This window comes from Spermophilus citellus (genome assembly GCF_964194105.1).
Source record: "Spermophilus citellus genome assembly, chromosome: 1".
Lineage (NCBI taxonomy): Eukaryota > Metazoa > Chordata > Mammalia > Rodentia > Sciuridae > Spermophilus > Spermophilus citellus.
In genome coordinates this window covers 205,107,043-205,130,538 of record NC_138182.1, presented here as the reverse complement: position 1 = coordinate 205,130,538, position 23,496 = coordinate 205,107,043, and positions in this window count along the sequence as shown.

Sequence of the window (23,496 nt, the reverse complement as noted above, 5' to 3'; positions counted from 1 at the left end):
GATGTTTTTTCATGGTCTGAGCCATCTAAGAAGAAATGCTTAAGTTTTCTCTTTTTTTTTCTTTTTTAATGTGTATCTAGGTGAAAATAAAACTGATTTACTCTTTTTTTCTAGCTACAATTGTTAGTTTCTTCTTTTCTTCTTCAGAGAAAAACTTTGCTCAGCATTATTGGAGAAATGGCTTTTGAATTGGGATTTTGAAAGCTGCATCATGTATAGAAGGTAGCATAGCACTTTCTTTAAGCTTGTCTCTCTGCCATTTAATAGCCAGAAAAGCACAGATACTTATGATTTGCTAAAAATAACTACATTTACATTGTTTCTAAATTATAAGAATGATTAAAATAGATGGAATTGAAAGTTTAATTAATTTCTTAATCATGTTATTCATTCAATTTGAATTCTAAATTCACTTTGTAAGAGAGAATAAAAATTTAATGGATAAAGAAGAAAAAGGAAATTTAGAAGAATAGAGAAACAGAACTTTAAGATAATTTTAAATACTATTTTATTTTTCCCAAATTTAATGTCCCTGGTAGACAATAAAAATTTTAGTCTTTTGCTTTTTATACTCCAAATGTACATTAAATGTTATCTTTGCAGATGACAATTCAGTTTACTGTCTTATAAAGTGATTAACTAATAACTAACAAGAATAATTCAAATAATAATACTATTGATGTTGAAAAACAAGAGAGCACAGGGTAATCAGTGAATGACTGTCATAATTACCAGGGCTTATGGCGCAGGGGCCTGGGTCCATTCTGCTGCTTTCCTAAACAAATACAACTTTGCTGAACATCCTGGAAAATTAATTTCACCAGATGCAAACTCTTTCGAAGGCCCAGAAAAGATATTGAAGATATTGCCTTAATTTAGGCTATTGGTATGTGAAAGATGCTGCCTGAAAACATCAACCTTGGCTACCTGATCATTTGAAATGAAATGGAATGAATGCACTTTATCTTTGTAGGTCTCCTGTGATTTGACCTCATTTTGAGGGAAATACTGTGTTCATTTACAAATGTACTATACTGTCACAACTATACTGGAAATCATATATTCATATGATAGGATAATATAGGAAGTGGGTAAAATTTTCATTTGTGCTGATTTAATTGGAAATCTACTTTTGGGAAAGGATATTGCTTTTACAGAATGGAGTTTCAGGAATCTCATTGATCAAGTGTGGGGTAAATACTGGACTGCTTTTAAATATCTATCTATCTATCTATCTATCTATCTATCTATCTATACCAGGTATTGAACCCAGGGAGACTTAACCACTGAGCTTTTAAGTTTTTATTTTGAGACAGGGTGTCACTAAATTGCTCTAGGGCCTCACTAAATTGCTGATGCTGACTTTGAACTTGAGATCCTCATGCCTCAGCCTCAAGACCCACTGGGATTATAGGCGTATGCCACTGTGCCCAGACACTTTTTAATTTTTTAAAAAATACCACTTGCATTGTTTTTTATAAATACTAGTAGGCATTGTTAGTGTTTGTCTCCCCAGGATCTCTCCTACTGGGAAAGCCTCTTTCTTTTCTACTTCAGTGTGGTTTTCAGTCTGTTAGTTACAGTGCCCTTGCCCACCAAGGATGAGAGGCTGGCCAATAGTGTAGCTAAGCCATATAAAGACAATAATCCAGATGCATTCTTATGAGTTTGTGCCATGTCATCTTCTTTGGTCCTTTTTCCTATGACCTGCTATTTCTGTTCTTCTGTGATTCCATGGATTAGTCTGTGTTTTAAGCAAATATTATTTCAATTCTTTTCAATATCTTGAGAAAATTAATGAGAGTATGGGTACTCAGAGAATAGCACTGTTATAATTTATTTACTTTTTGTACCAGGGATTGAACCAAGGGAAGCTTAACCACTGAGCCACATCCCCAGCCCTTTTTGTGTTTCATTTTGAGACAGGTATTTGCTAAGTTGCTCAGAGCCTCACTAAGTTGCAGAGGCTTGCTTTGTACTCATGATCCTCCTGCCTCAGTTTTCCAAGTTGCTAGGATTATAAGTGTGTGCCATGATGCCCAGCCTACCCCTGCTAATAAAGAGGGAGCCAGAGCCTAGAGAAAAACAAGAAGTTAACTATGATATAGAGGCTCAGATATAAGTTGCTGAAGGATCTTTCAATCTATTTTGGGACTTCCTTTTTGGGTTGGGGTGCCAATTAATAAAGCCATTATGTTTCTAAGGATGCTTGGAGACTACACAAACACATACATTTCTTTAAAAAGAATTATATTTTCTATACAACAGCACCAAATGCTGATGTAACATTTTTACAAAAATTTGTACAATTAGCTATCATGTGTTTTATATAAATGTTGAATAAATAAACCCATTCCAAGATATATACTTTGCTGTTTCCCAGATATGATAAAAAAATCTTTCTGACTTGGCCTCCAGGGTATTTTAAACAAAAATTTTGAAATCAACATCTTGCAAAAGAAAAACAGGTTTAATATCTCACAACTTTATACCAGAGATTGAACATCTGTCTTTCCTACTGAAGCACAATTTATGTTAGATTTTGTATGCTTCTGTTTGGTAAATAATAAGGTAAAAATCATTTTAAAATACTGACCTTGTGGGTACTGGGAATAAGTTTTAGGGAGTAAGGAAGTTACATGTGACCTTATGTTGCAGAAGATAATCTCAGGCTTGACTTCTGTTGATGTAACTTTGATTCATATCAGTTGGTGAGCTGACATAGGAAACTGATATAGCTGCAAGAGGGCACAATTCTTAATTTGGGTATTCCCTGGCCAAAGTTAGTAAACATATAGTGTCTGCTGCTTTTTTTAATCTTCAACATTTATTGGCAAGAGAATCATAAACCTGTGTTAAATTTGTTTAAAATTCATTTCAAAGGAGTGGGATTCCAGACTTTGGACACAGCAAGACAGATATCCATGAGCTACCTAAGATATGGTGACTATGAGACCACCAAGTAGGATCAGGATAGGAAGCCTAGGAAAATTGAGAGGGTAGCCTGACCTAAGGATGAAACTTGGTGAGTATTTTGGAATGTCAAGGAAATGAAAAAATATCTTAAGATAAGGGACTAAAATCTAGAGATACAAATAACTGAGCAAACTGCTCTAGAGTGCTACATGATAGGCAGAAACTAACCAGATCTCTTAAAGCATTGGTGCCTAAGTACAGTTGATTTTAATAGGGAGCTATACACTTGCTGTTGGACGGAGCTAAAAAAGCGTGGTTAAGGCAGTCTTCTCCACACATTGCCTAAGAATAGATCAAGGATTGTGCTTCATCAGTTTAACTGTTAGATAATAATGTATTCAGTAGCATTCTAGAAGAATAAAGAAGTTAAACTCCCATAACCATGGATTTGTCTAAAATGAATCTTTCAGAGTGGACGAGATACTGAATCTGATCATGATAATTCTATGATTTTTGAGTATCCTTTAGAACAAAATTCATTTAGGACAAATGTCTAGTTATAGGTCTGAAGACAGGTAGTCTCAACATTATAGATAAAAAATATGAAACCATATGTTAATTCTCATGAATGGTGGCAATTAGCAGCCCAAACTCACCAGATTGATATCTTCCACCACTATTTTGTGTGTGTGTGTGTGTGTGTGTGTGTGTGCGTGCATGTGTGTAGTACTGGGGATTGAATCCAGGGCCTTGTGCATGTGAGAAAAACATTCTACCAACTGAGCTATTCTCCACAGCTCCCTTTCCACAACTTTTAAGGACTTTATGTACATGCCCTTCAACTCTTTATATGAGTCAGTAATGAGTAATATATACATATGTGTATATATGAGGGGGAAGGAATTATGGAGTATTTCTCAATCATATGTTTTCCTCTTGAAGTTGATATGCTTCTAGGTCTTGTTTCCTGCAAGTGATAGTCCTTGAAGTCATTCTGTGTAGTCGCTCTGATTTGCAGGCTATTGGGTAAGATGAATAGGACACAAAGGTAGTGAAAATGGGAACCATATTGTCTCTAAAATGTTCCATGAGTGGAGACCTGCAGTGTTGATTCTGTCATGGCATTGCAGGAAGAATAGCCATACTGTCAATCAAACATGAACATAGACCATCTATAAAGATTTACTACTTCAGGGAGAAAAGTTTTGTAAGGTATACTGGTTCCTTCATTTTTTCTTTAGAATTCAAAATGTGATTATGATGTTTAGTAAAGGACATAGATCTAGCAGTTCCTGGCATTTTGATAGAAGTATTCAGATGGATTCTTTTACTGCATGCTTTATAGTAACCAAAATAATCTTTAGACTAATAGAATCTTATTTGCAAATGAAAGTTTAAATATACATAAGCATATATATTTTATTTAATCTAGGTATACATATGTTATTATTGAATCAAAAGATTGCAATTAATAATATGTACTTTTTTTCTTCCTTAATAAGGAAATGCTGAGAAATTTTCATCCTTATAACTAGGCTTCAATTCCAATTTCCTCAGATTTTGATGACTTTCCATGTCTTTCATGGCTTCATTTCACCTAATTTTATAGGACTAGGAAAATTTTTACTAAATGATACATTTTTATTGTGTCTATAGTTCATGTTAGCATTCTGGTAGGTAGTAGAACCACAGGAAAAAGGAAAATAAAAGGCACAGGTCTTGCCCTCATGGAGACTGAAATTTAATTTAAAAAATATCATTCAAGTGATTTTTTAAACAATTGTAAAATTGACAGTAAACAATGCTATGGAAAGGTGTAATGCAAACCTATAAAAGAATGATGTCACCATATAAGAAGTCTAGGAGGAAACTCCCTGGATGAAATTATCTGGTAAGTTGAGTAGTGAACTATCATTAGAGGAGAAAAATATTCCGTGTAGTGGAAACAGAATGTGCAAAAGCTCCATGGTGGCTAGAAAGAGCAAATTATGTAAGGGAAAATGAAAGGGCAAATTATGTAAGGGAAAATGAAAGAGCTGAAGTGGCTGCAGTGGAAAGGAAGGGGGAACATGTGGTGAAGTGGGTCTGAGGCTGGCGATGAGGACCTGGGCAAGATCCTTCTGGACTGTTTGGACATGTATAAAGAATATTCTTAACGTTGGAACCTTTTACCTCTTGCAGGGAGCAACACTTAACTCTAAGAATACTAAGGACTCACCAAAATAATTCAAAAGGAAGAAAATGGATTGACAAATATTGCCTTTGAAAAGATTACTCTGGCTTCAGGTTGGAGAACTGGTTAGAGAAGGAGGCTAAACGTGTTTTAGTCTTCTTCTCTACTTGAAAAAATATCTTTTTCCTTGGCTTTGAAACTGTTCCCAGATCACTTTCTGCACAATAATTTTCGTGGATTGTATTAAGGATACCTTACATCAGTACCCTCTCAACATGTGTGATTATAACCAGTCATTAGAGGAAAACCTTCTGTTCCTGGGATGCCGTGGCTTCCTGACCTCAGTAGTCTTAGCTACATCTTTGTCCGTTGTGGTGAGTGTGCTGTGCTCCGTATACAAATTAAGTAAAATACCATCATCAAAACAAAGGAGAACAGAAATCGCTCCTGTTTATCCTTGAGGGGTGTAAAATGAACGATGGCCTAAGCATTGTAAGGAGTTGTGTCCTGGAATCATCGTCCTGACATTTAGAAAAATCTCCTACCAAGTTGTCCAGACCAGATACTACCGGTTCCCTCTCCATAGTCAGGTTAGGCTTTGAAATTAATTTGTATGCTCATTCCTAAAACCTACAACTGTTTTCCTGTAGAAGCAGGTTTTTGCAAACTGAAATAATACTTTTCTTATTATGGTAGACCACAGAATTCAAGGAGGAAAGTGAAAAGGAGAAACAAAATGTTCTTGAATATTATTATGAACCAGTGTTACTATGTGTTTGGTAGAATGTTTTCCACTTAACCTTTACAATCAAATGAGGAGGTATCAGAATCCTGTTAACTCTAGCTCAGACAATGGATAAACAATTAAAAAAATGCCATTTTATCATAGACAAATAATTTTTAGATTCCATCGAAAACTTGGAGTTCATCTTCCCTTCCTTAGCTGTAGCACTGAAGTTAGATAGAACTTAGCTTTATATAAAAGAGGGTGAGAGTCTCTCTACTCCCAGTCACTAAAGGTGAAATAACTAAGAAGAGGTAATAGGGTGACAGATTGGAATTAACTGTTGGAAAAGCCTCTTCAGGATATCATATCAATCATAGTACTCTAGCAACTGTATTTGCCATCATCAGACCACCAAAGACACCTTCCAAGCCACCGGGACAACCACCCTCACTAGGGCGATTATAACCACTCTCTTGCTAGTAGAAGAAATAGCTGTCAGGGGAAACCCCACCACCATTGCCACCACCTACTGTCTCAACTGTCATCACAATATTATTTTTACTTCCTCTTCTATTTTTAGTCACCATCACTTTCCTATTGACACTTCATGTAGCTAAGCCACCTTTTTACTCTATCAATGCTTGGATTTAACCACAAGGGATTCTCTTCACAGTTTTAGAATTAACTGCAGTCTATCCCTATCTCTTAAGCTGGTGGAGCAAACAAAAGGTAGATAAAAGCTATATCAGTTCCTTAGAAAAAAAGAATTTAACCCTGGGGAAAGATAAAAGGTACTTGACATAAAAATAAAACTGAACTACAACCTAAGAGACTAACAGATACATAAGTTAGCAGCATTGAGAGACTGATTGTGATTAGAGGAGAATGTGAGTTTGAAATTAATTGAAGGGGAAAATATAGAAAATATTACTCTAGATAGATAGCTCTTTATTACCACTGCTGGTAATTCATTGGAGTTAGGGAAAACTGGCTGAAGTCACCATTTTGTTTTATTTGACTAGGAGAAAGTCATGAGATAATCTAGAAAACAGTCATTCAAGGAAACCCACAGTGGTTATGGGTAATCTTATATGAGGCTCTTCTGTTTTGTTGATTTTTAGCAATATTGGTCAAAACCCATAGGTTTGCATATTTCTTGTCCCTTCTCTGTCTGGTAGGGAAGAGTGAAAGTCTCTGAGAAGACCTCCAGTAAGATCCCTGGGCTAATAATCATTACTATTTGAAATCTCAGCAACTCATCCTTGATTGAGAGACAGTAAAGCTGGAAGCCATTCACCATAAACTACTGTTAGGCTGAGTCCATTAAAGCCCAGTTCATTTAACAAACCACAGACCAAATCCATAATAGTGACTGCACATACCCAAGCCACTTTGTTCAAAGGAAAATTGTTTTGCAATACACAAATTTAAGCCTTTCAACTGAAGTGTTGGAGAAAATTTTCACAAGAGTTCCAAATAAATTAGAAAGGAAACCAAAACAACTGTTTCTGCAACATATCTGGTCAAATTCAGTTCAGGACAGCTTCCTCTGTTGAAAACATGTAAAAAAAAAAAAAGCAGCGTATTCATGGTGACTTTGGAAAAAAATATCGGAACAGGAAAATAAGCAAGCAAAAATGTAATCCTACCGACAATAAATATAAAATGTAGATTTCAGTAACAATTTAAACTATGAATACAAGTAAGATAAAATTCCATTGAAAATGCAAGGTCCATAAATACAGACAAAACTTCTAGGTGCACATTATTTACAAGACATACAGCAGAAATGAGACAACAACAAAAAAAATGGAAATAAAAGGATGGATAAGATACTATAAAGAATATTAAAAAAGAAAAAGGAGTGGGAATTTTGGAGATAGTAGAATTAATAGTATTGATAGGATGTGGAAAGCATGATTAAAGTTGACATTCTCTGTGCAAGATTTAACTTATGAACATTTAACACTCATTACATTGCAAATATGTGGATAAATCCAAATCCAAAGAGATCTCTGGGGAAAATAAAACATCTAATTCAGCGTGGTTTTCATTTGCTTGTGGGTAACTGTAGAATGAGGCTAAGGTCTTGTTAGCATGAATCTTGAATATGTCAGGGAAACAAAGACCTGCTTCTGTTATGTACCAATAAGTTTAAGAAAGAATGTAAATCAGGTTCATTCATTTGTTTTGTTTATTTTGGGATTATTAGTATTATTATTAGTTATTATCAGTCCTGGCAATTGAATCCAGGACCTCAAAACATGCCAGGCATGTGTTCTACTACTGAGTTGCATCCCCAACACAGGATTTTTTTTTTAATGCCCTATAAAGAGGTTCCTCTTTCTTAGCATTACAGGATGTACAGCATGTATCTGAGATTTAGATGTTCTGTTCCAAGTGGGAGGTCTGCAGCATAGATCCAGCTGTAGTTACATGTAGAACCCCTCCAGAAATACTGGAGGAAAACAGTTATGCTATTAATAGTCTTGCAGGAGACACACTCAGATGATGTCATCTGCAGCTGTGTGCTTCCTGGTGAGGAACAGAAGCACAACATGTCTTGGATTTGTGGCTTGACTTCCTTTGTCAGTTTTGAAAATTCTTTGCTGTTATCCTTTAAATTACCTCTTTCTGCTCTTATGGGTTGCAAATTACATAAATATTGAATATTTTTTATTATGTCTCATATCTCTAGTCACAGTCTTTTCTATATTTTCCATTGTTGTTAGGTGTATCTCAGTACTCCAGTCTTGGTGTTTCCTTTTGAACTCTATAAATTCTTTTTAAGATCAGTTGTTTGCTTTTCAATTGTATCTTATTTGCTTTTAAACATATGTATGGAGTTCTTAATTTCATTTTCATTTCCACTTGACTTATTTTAAAAATAAAGTTGCAACCTAAATTTTACATTTTATTTGTGTTCCTGAATATATTAACTGCAGTTACATAAAGCCTGTGCCTAATAACTCTAAAATCCAGCTGTCCTAATAATCTGTTTTAAGATTTATTCTTTCTTTCCTTTGGATTAATTCTTATTCTTTTTCATAATTGTTACTTTTTTGTCAAACAATGGACATTGCATATAAAAAATTATAGAGTTAATTTGAGGCTCAGCATTATATTACTCATTGGAGACAAATGCATACCTACCTATGTAATTTGGAGAATTTTAAAAATGATCTATGCCAACGATTCTTATTTAAGAAAGGGTATGAGGAAATAACACATTTTGTAAGTTGTGAGGGAAAAAACAGATATCTATCAATAATTTGTCTAATCTTTGTTTATAAATCTATATCTATGAAATATGTTTTATCTACATTTTCAGGAAAATATATTTTTAGTCTGAGGTGATATTAAACAACCATTTTGATTTTTGCCAACTAGAAGCATTTTGTCATAGTTTTCATTCAGATCTTGTATCAGGCTCACTGTATTTCTCAACAGCTTGTTTTTCTTTCCACTGTTAGGATCAATTTATTCTCCAGCTGAGTATTTCTAACAATTTCTGTCAGCTTATATATCTATAAAGATTAATGTGTCAGTATCTATGTAGCAAAATCCATCTTTGTTTTGAACAGTTTTGAGAAAGAAAAGAATATACATAGTGTGGAAAACCAATATAAATCTACTATACTTTCAGAAATTTATGGGTTTTAATGAAATTTTACTGAAGTAGAAAAAAAGATAAAATACATTTTAATATATCTTAAAATTTACCTAGGCATGTAAAACTTTGTAATTTTTCTAAAACATTTCTGAAAAATTAACATACCTCCTAAATAGTGATGACTGAAACATTCAGCATATAAAACAATTAATGCTGATTGTATCACAAACATCGGTTTATTTCTCTATTAGTAATAAAAGAGAACTGTTATCTTCCTAAGAGAAGGATTTGTAAAAATATTCATAACCTAATCATTTCATGTTATAATAAAAAGATTGTGTGCTCAATAGAATAATAGCTGATAATAATTATGACAGATTTTCTTATAAATATAATAATTATATAGTGAAGTTTTTTACTAATTATGTACTGTTATTGATTATTTGATCATTCAAATTCTTTTGTTACATTACTACAATTATATTGAGTGCATATGCATGAATATTTGTAGAAATATGGTTACCAATGCTTATAAAATGCGACCTGGTTAAGTGTAAAAGGAATTTAACTGTTTGCATGAATTTTATGCATTTTAATTCTCTGGCTTTTTTTTTTTTACTATTTTGCCAATCTTATCTTTGTGAATGTATGAGCCAAATAAAAAGCAGTGTAAGTGTGCATGTGTGTATAAACCTGTTTTTCTTTTTTTTAACAAATTCTATTTGAATTTTGATTGAAAGGGATGTTATTTGCTTCCGGTAATGTTGATTGATAATTCTGTATATCAGGAGAGCAGGAAAAAATGTCATAAACCATTGCAAGGATAAAAGGAAAGAAGGAAAGGATAAAAGGAAGGAGGGGGAGAGAAAAAGGGGAAGAGGGAAGAGACAGAAAGGAAGGAAAAAAGATAAGCCTCATCTTTCTCAAAATGATCCTGCCATTTCAAAGAAAATTGCTTTGATGATTTTTCAGTTTCATTAGAATGCCATTTTTATATGCTATTTTACATAAATGATAATTTGTTCTTAAGTATTATTTTACAACCTATTTACCTCCACAGTTTTCATCACACTTCCCTCTCCCAAGGGATCTCTGACCTAGCTACAGTGGCTTTCTCACGGTACCTTGTATGTCCATCTTACATTATGAGGATCTTTCTACCTGAATTGTTTTTCCTTTGTGTTTCCTCAAGTGAATACCTATGACATGCTTACATCTCAATTTCATTGTCATTTTCTAAGAGAAACCTTCTTATCTTCCCTTTTTAGACCAAGTCCTCACATCTTAAGGTCTTATGGGGACCGAGGTTGAGGTTCAGTGGTGGAGTGCCTGTTTTGCACCTGTGAGACACCTGGATTGATCTTCAGCACAACATAAAAATAAATTTTTAAAAAAGTGTTGCATCCATCTACAACTAAAAGTGTATATATATATATATATATATATATATATATATATTTTTTTTTTTTTAAACTTTTATGGAAGCACAATGTACCTCTTCTTTATAATGCCTGTGTCAGGTATAATATTGTATTATTTCTTAGATCAATCAATCAATGTTTTCCCCCTGAAGAGTAAGCTTTACACAGGGCATGGATCAACACTTTTCTTGCCATGTTTGAAATATAAATTAATAATTGTGCCTATTCCCATGCATCTGTGTTACCTGTATCACAAAGATCAGGAAGCTGGAATATTACATATGCCAAATTTCCGTACAGGTGAGTGTTGGATAGGTTCTGTTAGTAGGAGTCCCCTGACAGAGATGGGATGCCTGGTGGGAGGGAGAAGCCTTTCTGCCTCTGGATCTAGCATACCAATTAGTGGTAACTGCCGGTGATTATGCCCCTGGCAGCAGCATCAGTAACTTCAGTGATGGAAACAGAAGCACATGCCTCATCTCTGGGTAGCATCATCTTCTCCCTTGTGCTCCTTCAGCCACCCCCTCATTTATATAACAAATCTATTGCACTGGATCCATCATTGCCTTAGACTGGTTTTTGATTTCCTAACTGGATCCTGTGAATGAATGCACTTGTTTTTCCACTCAATTGTATGACATTGGTATACTTTCTATAAATAAATAAAGATAGATCTCAACATTGATTTTTCCAAATCTATTTAAATTATTCCCTTCTAGCTAAGCCATAAAATAGAAATAAAATTATTTTAAATATTATTTCAGTTGAAGCTATATTTAAATTTTGGCATTTTATTTTTCTAATTATTGGGCCTCAGTGAACAATGACAAGGAGCCCTGATGCAGACTTCAACAATACATGAAATGATAGAGAACATGCGGTTGTGTTTAAGTTTTTATTAATATAATAGATGTATGAAAGCTAGTTAATTTATTCACAATGAGGACAATATATTTTTCAAAAGTATTTAAATATATTCTCTCAATTTAAAGATTGTTAGAAAATAGTTTAAACATAATAGTAGTATTTATTATTCTATTTGACTGAACTTTCCTTGTGATAATATTAGGAAAAATTCTTTCTAAATTCAATGTTGTCCTAATGACATTTCTAAAGTCCTAGAAAAGTAGGAGAAAGTTTCATATTTGAATGTAATTGAACAGATTCTGGATTACACTTAGAGTGATTTTAGAAGCAGAATAATATATCATTAGAATTGAAAATGTCACTTTCTCTTTAAATTTTAAAATAATTCCAATTAAAAGGGAACCATGAAGCAATTTCTTTGTTCTAAAAATTTATTTGTTGTATTATAAAAAGCATCCTAGCCAGCAGAGAAAACAAAAAATGACAGGTATTTGAATTAAACACAAAGCTGATTGATTAATTTCCAATTGATTAATCAAAATCAAGTTAAGTTTCCTGTATTCTTTATTTAAAATGACAATTCTTTATTCTTTATTTAAAATGACAATTATTTCTGTTATGTGTTCTTACCATACAATACAAAGAATTAAGAACTTTTGCCAAGTATTCTCATGACAGACTATTTTTGCACATTTAATCTCTAATTAAATTTAAGTGAAAGCATTTAGGGTATGTTTTTCTTTGTCCATTTAACTTTTTTTTTAAAGAGAGAGTGAGAGAGGAGAGAGAGAGAGAGAGAATTTTTTTTTAATATTTATTTTTTAGTTCTCGGAGGACACAACATCTTTGTTGGTATGTGGTGCTGAGGATCGAACCCGGGCCGCACGCATGACAGGCGAGCGCGCTACCGCTTGAGCCACATCCCCAGCCCTGTCCATTTAACTTTTATGGGATTTTTCGATCATAAAGTTCCTTGAACGTTGGTTAGAATTTAATATTTAAGTCAATATGTATATAATTTATGAATGCAGAATATGAATTCTTGGTGTACAGACGTATATGTATATGCAATTCATTCTCTTACTTGAAGAAACAAATTAAGATATTTCTCTTCTATTGAGGTAAAACTCATGTAACATAAAATTGTCCATTTTAAAGTGTACAATTACCACCATTTCGTACACCCATAATATACAACCATCACCTTTATCTAGTTTCAAAATATTTAGAAAATTCTTTTAGGATGAATATACTGAAAGGCTCACTGCAAATTATTATGCTGGTACCATGACAATATCTGTAATGTTGTATTGTCTGCTTTCTTATCCACTCTCAGTTTGTTCTTATACATGCTTTAGAGAAACCTGCATCAAAAACATGGTCTGGGGCTGTAGCTCAGTGGTAGCGCGCTTACCTAGCACATGTGAGGCACTGCTTTCAATTCTCAGTACCACTAAATAATAAATAAAGATATTATGTCCATCTACCATCTACAACTAAAAACTATTTTATAAAAAACATAATTGGTAGTTAAGTTGTTAAATACTTGCACATGGGGATTGCCTTCTTGAAACTAAGCTTCATGTTAAAAATTCTTGGTGACTTTTACTGGAAAAATTATACAGAAGGGAGCAGGCACACTGGCAAAGGGTCCCAGTTGGGTAAATAGACAAGGTAAATAGTCTAGGATTTGCCCACCGCAAAACAACTGGTCAGTAAACTATCAATGGAAGAATAAAGCCTAGTCTTTCAGCAAAACCCTGACCAAGTGGTCAACACAGAAATGTGGGCAAAGAAACAGAGATTGTTTTATACCAATAAAATTGAAGACAGTTTGTTTTGCACAATAGATCATGAAAATGTCATCTTTGGTAGGTTTTCTGCAGCACTTCTGTCTACCCATATGAATGCCATCTCCAATCACCACAGACTTTTCATTTTGGAAAAATTTGAATGTGCAGATGATAACACAAAAGGGACAAGGTAAAAAGCAGAAATGTGTCTGAACCATGTAACTCTAGAAATATTAACTCAAAGAGGCTCTTGTATACCACGATTTTTGACATCCTGTGGATTTAGCTTCATACTAAATTTTCTTTCATTATTAATTTTTTTATTTGTATGTGGCATTAGAATGTAGTACAATTCTTATTACATATATAGAGCACAATTTTTCATATCTCTGGTTGTATATAAAATATAATGACACCAATTCACATCTTCATACATGTACTTTGGATAATAATGACCATCACATTTCACCATCATTTCTAACACCATGCCCGCTCCCTTCCTCTCCCACCCCCCTTCCCTATCTACAGTTCGTCTATTCCTCCCATGCTCCCTTTCCCTACCCCACTATGAATTAACCTCCTTATATCAGAGAAAACATTTGGCATTTGGTTATTTGGGATTGGCTAACTTCACTTAGCATTATCTTCTCTAACTCTATCCATTTACCTGCAAATGCCATGATTTTATTCTCTTTTATTGCTGAGTAATATTCCATTGTGTATATATGCCACATTTTTTAATCCATTCATCTATTGAAGGGCATCTTGGTTGGTTCCACAGTTTAGCTATTGTGAGTTGTGCTGCTACAAACATTGATGTGCCTATGTCCCTGTAGTATGCTGTTTTTAAGTCCTTTGGGTATAGACTGAGGAGAGGGATAGCTGGGTCAAATGGTGGTTCCATTCCCAATTTTCCAAGAAATCTCCATATGGATTTCCATATTGGCTGCACCAGTTTGCAGTCCCACCAGCAGTGTATGAGTGTACATTTTTTTCCCCACATCCTTGCCAACACGTATTGTTATTTGTATGCATAGTAGCTGCCATTCTGACTGAAGTGAAATGAAATCTTAGAGTGATTTTGATTTGCATTTCTCTAATTGCTAGTGATGATGAACATTTTTTTCATATATTTGTAAATTCTATATTATCTTCTGAGAAGTGTCTCTTCAGGTCCTTGGCCCATTGATTGCTTGGGTTGTTTATTTATTTATTTATTTTTGGGTGTTTAGCTTTTGGGAATCAATGAAAAAGGTAAAAGATCTAATATAATGAAAATTACAGAATCCTAAAGAAAAAAATCAAAGAAGACCTTAGAAGATGAAAAGATCTACCTTGCTCTTGGATAGGCAGAATTAATATTGTCAAAATGACCATACTACCAAAAGCACTACACAGATTTAATGCAATTCCAATCAAAATCCCAAAGACATCCCTCAAAGACATAGAAAAAGCAGTCATGAAATTCATCTGGAAAAATAAGAGACCCAGAATAGCTAAAGCAATCCTTAGCAGGAAGAGTAAAGCAGGTGGCTTCACTACACCAGTCCTTAAACTATACTACAGAGCAATAGTAACAAAAACAGCATGGTATTAGCACCAAAACAGACTGGTAGATCAAAGGTACAGAATAGAGGACACAGAGACTAAACCACAAACTTAAAATCATCTTATATTAGACAAATGTGCCAAATATATGCATTAGAGAAAAGACAGCCTCTTCAACAAATGGTGCTGGGAAAACTGGAAATCCATATGCAACAAAATGAAATTAAACCCCTATCTCTCACCATGCACAAAACTCAACTCAAAATGGATCAAGGACTTAGGAATAAAACCAGAGACTCTGCTTCTAATAGAGAAAAAGTAGGCCCTAATGCATCATGTGGGATTAGGCCCCAACTTCCTTAATAAGACTCCTTTGACGCAAGAATTAAAACCAAGAATCAATAAATGGATGGACTCAAACTAAAAAGTTTCTTCTTAGCAAAAGAAACAATCTGTGAGGTGAATAGAGAGCCTACATCCTGGGAGCAGATTTTTACTTCTCACACATCAGATAGAGCTCTAATCTCTAGGGTATAAAAAGAACTCATACTAAGTTTTTTTTTTTTTTTTTTAAACTAGGCATCAGAACAATCTGGATTCCCTCTGAGCACATTTATGCTGATTCAGTTTAGCCATTCTAAGTCCATCTTCCTATATCATCCTTTGGGGAAGTGTGGAAGGGATTCCACTTATCAAGCTCTGCATACATAGCCACCTGTTTATTGTTTACCTGTGTTATCAGTGGGGATAGCCACAAGTTACTAGGTGTGTATATTAAGGTAAATATTAGCCCTCCCATCTGCTCCATCTAACCATACATACTAGTAATACTCTTCATTCTCAAGTGGTTTTCAATAACAGCAAGAAATTGACCAGCAGCTCCTTTAACAATATAGATAGTTATTTTTGTAGTCAAATAACTACAAATTTTATACTCTATTATTATTATAATATTTTCTATTACTTTTTTTTAAATTTAATATAGAAAAGTTCAGATCTTTTGGTAAAGTACTGAGCTCCTGTTTAAAATAACATTTTTGAAACAAGGTTATATTAAAAATTAAACTAGATACTTGGAGAAATTTAAAAAATATATGTAACAAATTTTCCCTGATACAAGATTAGAGTTCTGTTAAGGTAATGTTTTATGTAGAATAGCTATAGCAATCGTTAGCTGACATGTTGGAGATAGGATAAGTTTTTTGTTAGTGTTTTAATCTTCTTAGAATAAATGATGGAATTATATTTTCCCTAAACATAATGTAGAAACATTTACATTTTTTCTTATTGTAAAATTAGCATTACTTCAAAAAATATGGAAAAATAGGTAGGAAAAATATTTAAAATCACCTGTATCTTCAGGCTATTTTTTGTATTTTTACATGTATAAGTACATACATTAATAGATTACACAAAAGAAAAGAATATAGGCCTGAGGGAGTCATCAGAATGATGGTGAAAAAAAAAAAAATAGGGAGATGACCTGCATCAGGATGGGAATTGAGCTTTACATCTTAGTTGTATTTAAATTTATATTGTAAGCATTTACATATTTATTAAATGAGTTTCAAGTTTTATTTCTTAATGATTACTTTGCATTTTATTTTGTGGATACAAAATATTTAACCATCCATGTACTGTAATACTCCTTGCCCATTTTTATCACATACTCAGTATTTTAGTACAGAGAAATGCTTTCAATTCTTTTAATGGAAATTTTTAAAAATAATTTAAAAATTCTAAAATGCTTATTCTCCCTGCACCATCCTTCTTTACTGAGTTAATCTTGTCAATCTCAATATTAATATTAATATTTGTGTGACCTTTGGCATGGACTTAGGAATAAAACCAGAGACTCTGCTTCTAATAGAGAAAAAGTAGGCCCTAATTCATCATGTGGGATTAGGCCCCAACTTCCTTAATAAGACTCCTTTGACGCAAGAATTAAAACCAAGAATCAATAAATGGATGGACTCAAACTAAAAAGTTTGAGTCCATTGGCATGATTGAAAAACCCCATATGTATCTTTACATGTATAAGTATATACATTAATAGATTACATTAATATGTATATGTTTACAGGTGCATATCCCAAGCCAACAGAGATTATATAAACTATGTTCTGTGCATTAATCCATACATATATACCTCACCTTCATAAATAGAAATATAAAGGATATGATTTTTTATATTACTCAACATTAACAAAATATCAAAATCAGAGATGACTCAATTTAATTAGTATTGACCATATCTGGCATTCATTGATGTGATGAACATACTTAGTTAAAATGCATCATTTACAGATTATTGACTTATACAATTTATTTTACTTTTTGCATTTTAACAGTCAGTCAGTAGTCATGTTGTTATAATGAATATTTTCACATAACTTGTATTCCAAACTAAGCAACTTTTCATTAATCTTTTTTTTTTTTTTGGTAGTGAATTCCTGGGGGTTGAATTCATGGGCATTTGACCACTGAGCCACATCCCCAGCTCTATTTAGTATTTTATTTAGAGACAGAATCTCACCAAGTTGCTTAGCAGCTTACTTTTGCTGAGGTTGGCTTTGAACTTTCCATCTTCCTGTCTCAGCCTCCAGAACCGCTGGGATTACAGGTGTGCATGACCATGAACTGCAACTTCTCTTTAATCTCTATAATTCATATGTAGCAATTTATAAATTGAAATTTAAGAACATTTATATTTATCAGCATAGTAGCAAAAAAATTGTCAATAAATTTCTTGAATTAGTATCTAAGCTGTTAAAAGAAATATGCAGTTTTAAATATAATATTTAAATATGTGGTTGAATATAATGTTATCAATATAAGAATATAGTACAAATATTTTAACATTATTATATAACTTCTTATCACTTATGATCATAATATCAATAATCTCTATAATATATATACATATGTGTGTATATATGTGTGTGTGTGTGTGTGTGTGTATGTGTGTGTGTTTTCTTCAGTTCTTCTTTCAAATATTTGAATGTTGGGATGTTAGGAAAATCAGCAAAAACTTTTTAAAAATGGTACTATATTTCTCAATTTGTTCACCTCCATTTAATCAAGATTATAGCTACAGGGATGAGAAATTAGACTCTAGTACTTCACAATTTATAAATTCTTTCCTTCTGGCAAACTTTTTTGTTTCTGTGGTGTATTTTATAGAGTTGCCTTTTTTTTTTCAAATTTCATGTGCACTCTATTCGTAGAATAATAAAAACACTTTTTATTGTTTAAAAACTGAAATAGCCAAACTTGGTTTTATTTACTTTTTAAAAGATTTGGTAACATTATTATTATCCTAAAAGGTATGATGTAGATAAAATATAGATGCTTATTCACATTTCTAAATTACTTTAATTTTTTAGAGTAAAAGCTAGATCATACTTTACTTTTTTCTTCAACTTTTTTTTATTCTTATAATTAACAATTGTCTTTTTGTTGTTGTTAGTGGTGGTTTGCTTAATTTTTTGAGGATATTTTGCGGTTTTCCTTAATTTGTGTATTGAATTTTGACTAAATGAGATTTTATTGCTTTAACAGCATGCAGTTATATTCCCATCATTTATTTGAGCAAGGTTCTTAGGTTAAATATTTGAAGTGAGTTTCATTAATATAGTTCTGGTGATCTATTGCATGGCTTGGTGAATACAGTTAATCATGATATATTGCACATTTCAAAATTGCTAAAAGGGTGGATTTACAATGCTCTAACCACAAAGAAATGACAAGTATGTGAAGTGATGGATATGCTAATTAGCCTTATTTGATTATTTTATAATGTATATTTGTATCAAAAAATCACATTGTAACTTATAAATACATACCATTATTATTTGCCGTTATAATAAAATTAATAGTCTTTCTTGGGAAGATATAGAAAATCTCAAACATAATATCTAATTGTTTTAAATGTTATCAGTCTTAGTGCATTTGAAGTCATTTCTCCCAATAACATGTACCACTACTACAAAGGAATAATAATAGAATTTTCTAGCCAAAATTCTGGCTTATATACTTTTTCTTCACTATCTGTGTTAGCAGCATTACCAAAGATGTGCCCTCAGTACCTTAGAATGTATAATTGATTGATTCCTTCTTTTTTAGTTCTTCTCTTAAGTCAAATCCTAAATGTACTTTTTACAGCTGTTTCAAAACTAATGAAATGTTTTCCTAACTGTTGAATAATGATAATGAAAAATTGATTGTTTAACATAATTTTTATTTATCACCATCATCATCATTATTATTTTACCTTAAAAATGTATTATGGCTGTTTTCCTTCATCAATAATCTCATATTGAAGTTACTATCTCAGTTGTCCTTCATTTCATAATTTTAAAAATTATTTTCATATTCAGTCACCTTACCAAATTATTTGAAATAATTTCTCCTAAATCTAGGCAATATTTTTCTTTCATAAATATTAGAAAGGTGTTACAGAAAATATTGTTGTTATCTGAATTTTCAATATATAATGATAATCCTTTAAGAACCCTATATAGTGGGGTTAGGGATGTGACTCAGTGGTAGAATGCTTGATTGATATGCATAAGGTCCTGGTTTCAATCTCTAGCACTGGGGGGAAAAATTGTAAAATATATAATACTACTAATATCTTGTTTTTGTTGAAAATTTATTGGTTTTCTCTTTGCTTTTTAAAAAGATCATCTCTATCTCTTGTGTTTTTCCCCTTTCCCCTCATTTCCTCTTATATGTAGTTTTGTATAACAATGAGGGTCTCCTTCCTTTACCATGCAATTTCCCTTCTCTCTCCCTTTCCCTCCCCCCTCTCATCCCTGTTTAATGGTGATCTTCTTCTCATGCTCTTCCTCCCTACTCTGTTCTTAGTTGCCCTCCTTATATCAAAGACGACATTTGACATTTGTTTTTTAGGGATTGGCTAGCTTCACTTAGCATAATCTGCTCTAATGCCATCCATTTCCCTGCAAATGCCATGATTTTGTCATTTTTTAGTGCTGAGTAATACTCCATTGTGTATAAATGCCACATTTTTTTTATCCATTCATCTATTGAAGGGCATCTAGGTTAGTTCATAATCCGCTTGAATCAAATGTATGACATATGATATGTCAAGAGCTTTGTAATGTTTTGAACAACTAATAATAAAAAAATGGGGAAAAAAGATCAAAAAATAAAATAAAATTTTATATGATAATGAAAAAAAATCAGTTCTAATAAACATATGTATGCTTGAGGATCAAGTGATTCTTTAAAGTGGATAAGTAAATCTTTATTAGTAGCTAACCTGCACAACACATCATCTGTTCAAGTTGTGAAACTGTAATATTCTGCTCATGTCTATTGTGTTGATCGTACTTGATAGAACACTGCTTACTTTCATTGTTTTCAGATTTTAAAATGTAAGTAGATTGAGTGGAACTTTATTTTTTCCTTTATAACTTTTTCTTTTTTCTAACTTCTGCTTTTTCATCGTCTATTCTGTTATAATCTTTGCTTTACTCATTTTTCAAAAAGACCAAAAATAAAGCCTATTAATATTTAAGTGCTTAAGTTTAAATATATTTTCCCCAAATGGAAATTAATCTAAATTTAAGACAGGAGCAATGAAAATTATATTTTATGAGTTTAAAAAAGTATTTTTATTATAAAAATTCAAACCTGTCTACTAAAATTAAATGAGGAAATAAAATTATGATTAATGAAGACAAATCTAAATCAAAGTTATTTTAAAATACAAATAAAATTTATTCAAAACTCATCACAATGATTCAATATAAAGAAACTATTTTGCAACTAACTTTCTATAGTATCTAGTTGTCAATGTAGTGACCTAATGCTGCATGTAAATGAAATTCAGGTCTGTATATATACAGGTTTAACAGTTCTATGAATTGTTTTTATTTCAAACTATTCCTCAGTTTACAAGTAAAATACTTGCAAATTACTGTGCTTATTCCTGAGTACTTTGGAACCATGAACTGGAATCCCCCAAGAAGCAGGAAAACAGATGTTCGGATGATTAGGTAATGCTAATTGCTATGCAAGAATTTATTGCATTCCTGATCCCTGATAGGAATTTTTAAGGAAAGGATTTCTTAAATGTACTAATTTGGCTTTTCTTATACTTAGGCACTTCTGTCACTGAGATCCTCTTCACACTGTAAATGTGCTCATCTCTGACGATGAGAAGACCATGTCTCACTCAGATTCAAAACATTTGAAGACAGATACCCCTTGCTTCAAAAACACAGAGCAATAAACACGTCCCTGTGAGCAGATTGATGTTGGTCACCAGAGAGAATGTTGAGGTTACAGATCTTTCTGTGCCAGATCCCAGGTGACAGAGGAGTCTGCATGATCTTTAATAAAGCACACGTAGGTAGAGTCATCTAAGGAGAGGGCCCAGGAGGAACCCCTCATGCCTGAGTCAAGGTCAGTAGTATTCTATCAAATCATCAGGTTTTTTATTTTTCCGACATAATATCCTCAGAAGCTTTCTTAAACCTTCAAATAGCTCAAATTCCTTACACACTTTTCTGGCACATGCATATTTTCTACTTATAGAAATGATTGTACTGAGAAATATTGGCTTAATATCTATATTGGCCAATACACAAATTTCTTACTTTGTTCACTGCTGTACCTTTAATACTACATTGGCTAGAATGTGGCAGTTCTTTAAAAGTGTTTGCCGTGTTCCATTAAAATAAATTAATTAAGGTGCATTTCTCATGGCTGTTTTTTTCTTCTATTTTTGAATGAATTCTTCTAATTGGAATTACTGAGTCATCAAGCACAAGCATTTAAATGTTCTTGCACTATTGCCAGATTCAGCTGAAGAAGCCTTGTGCATATTTCTGTTTAATTGCCTATTTGAGTGTCAATTGCATTGTACTTTTTAATCCTCTATTATACTTTTACTTGAATTTTCAGTCTGATAGACTTCAACAACTGAGTAACAGAAAATTAACCTCTTATATTTCTTGGTGATTTTACTATGGTTATCTTTTTTTTTCCCCTTATTGAACAATAATTACACAGAATAGTGGGTTTCACTGTGGCCTATAGGTACATCCAAGTAACATCCTTGGTTCACTTTGATTCCTTGGCACCTCTCCTTGCCCTCCCATCCTCCTCTTCTGCTTTCCTTTTTCTACCCTATTTGTCTCCTTTGTAAGATCCCTTTACCCCTATTTTTTTCTCTCTAGTTTCCATATATGAGAGAAAACATGCAATCCTTGATTTATTGAATCTGGTTTATTTCACTTAATATGCTACTGTCCAGTGTTATCCTTTTTCCTGAAAATGACATCATTTTTTTTTCTTTATGGCTGAGTAAAACTCCACGGTGTATATATACCACATTTTCTTTATTTATTAATCTGTTGACAGGCATGTAGGCCTGTTCTACAACTTGGTGATTGTGAATTTTGTAACTTTTAATCTCATCTTTCTGGAGCTAATTATCAATGAGAAATTTATGAGTATTTTACATTTTCTCCAAAAGGTGGTGCAATTTTTTTCATCACCAATTATTGACTAATTCTTCCATGGAACTTTCCAATTTGGAAGGAAGTCTTAGTTCTAAATGTGGCCTACAGAAAAATCAAAATCTATTTCAAATAGTAGATAGCTTGCTATAAATTCTAATAAGAACAATCCATTTTGATCTCACCCTAAAATGTTTTTTAATTGAAATATAAATTATAAATGCACATGTTATAATTGTACAGTGAACGTGTATGATTGCTTATGGAAGTTAACCAACCACCAGTTCAATGAATATTTGCAGAATTTGACATCTTTTTATCCCTTTCATTGAAAGCTGCCTTTTAAAGAAAAGAAAATCTCTTTTCTTACCACATTCACTGGAGTATAGTTTTTTTTTTTTTCATTTTGAACTTAATGAAATAATGCAGTATAACTACTTCGTGCCAGGGTTCTTTGACTCTGTTTTATGTCATTGAGATTTATAATTGTTACTTTTCTATTATTGGATAATACTCCATTATATGAATATACCACAGTCAATTAATCCATTTCATTCTTTATGGATTTTTAAGTTGCTTCAGATTGAGAATTGGTTTAGTCAGCTTTGTGCTACTGTGACCAAAAGACCTGACAAGAGCAAATGAAAGGAGGAAAAGTCTATTTTGGTTCCCAATTTCATCCCATGGTTGGCCAACTACATTGCTTTGGACTCAAGTTGAGACAGAACATGATGGCAGAAGGGCATGAGGAAAGCTACTCAGAACATGGCAACCCGGAAAAAAAGGAATGGTTCAGCTCATCATGGATAAAATGTAAATTCAAAAGGCCCACCCCTACAGACCTACATCCTCCAGCCACAGCCTACTTGTCTGCAGTTACTACCCAGTTTATGATTAGGTCATAGCTCCCATAATATGATCATTTCATTTCTGAGTATTCTTGCA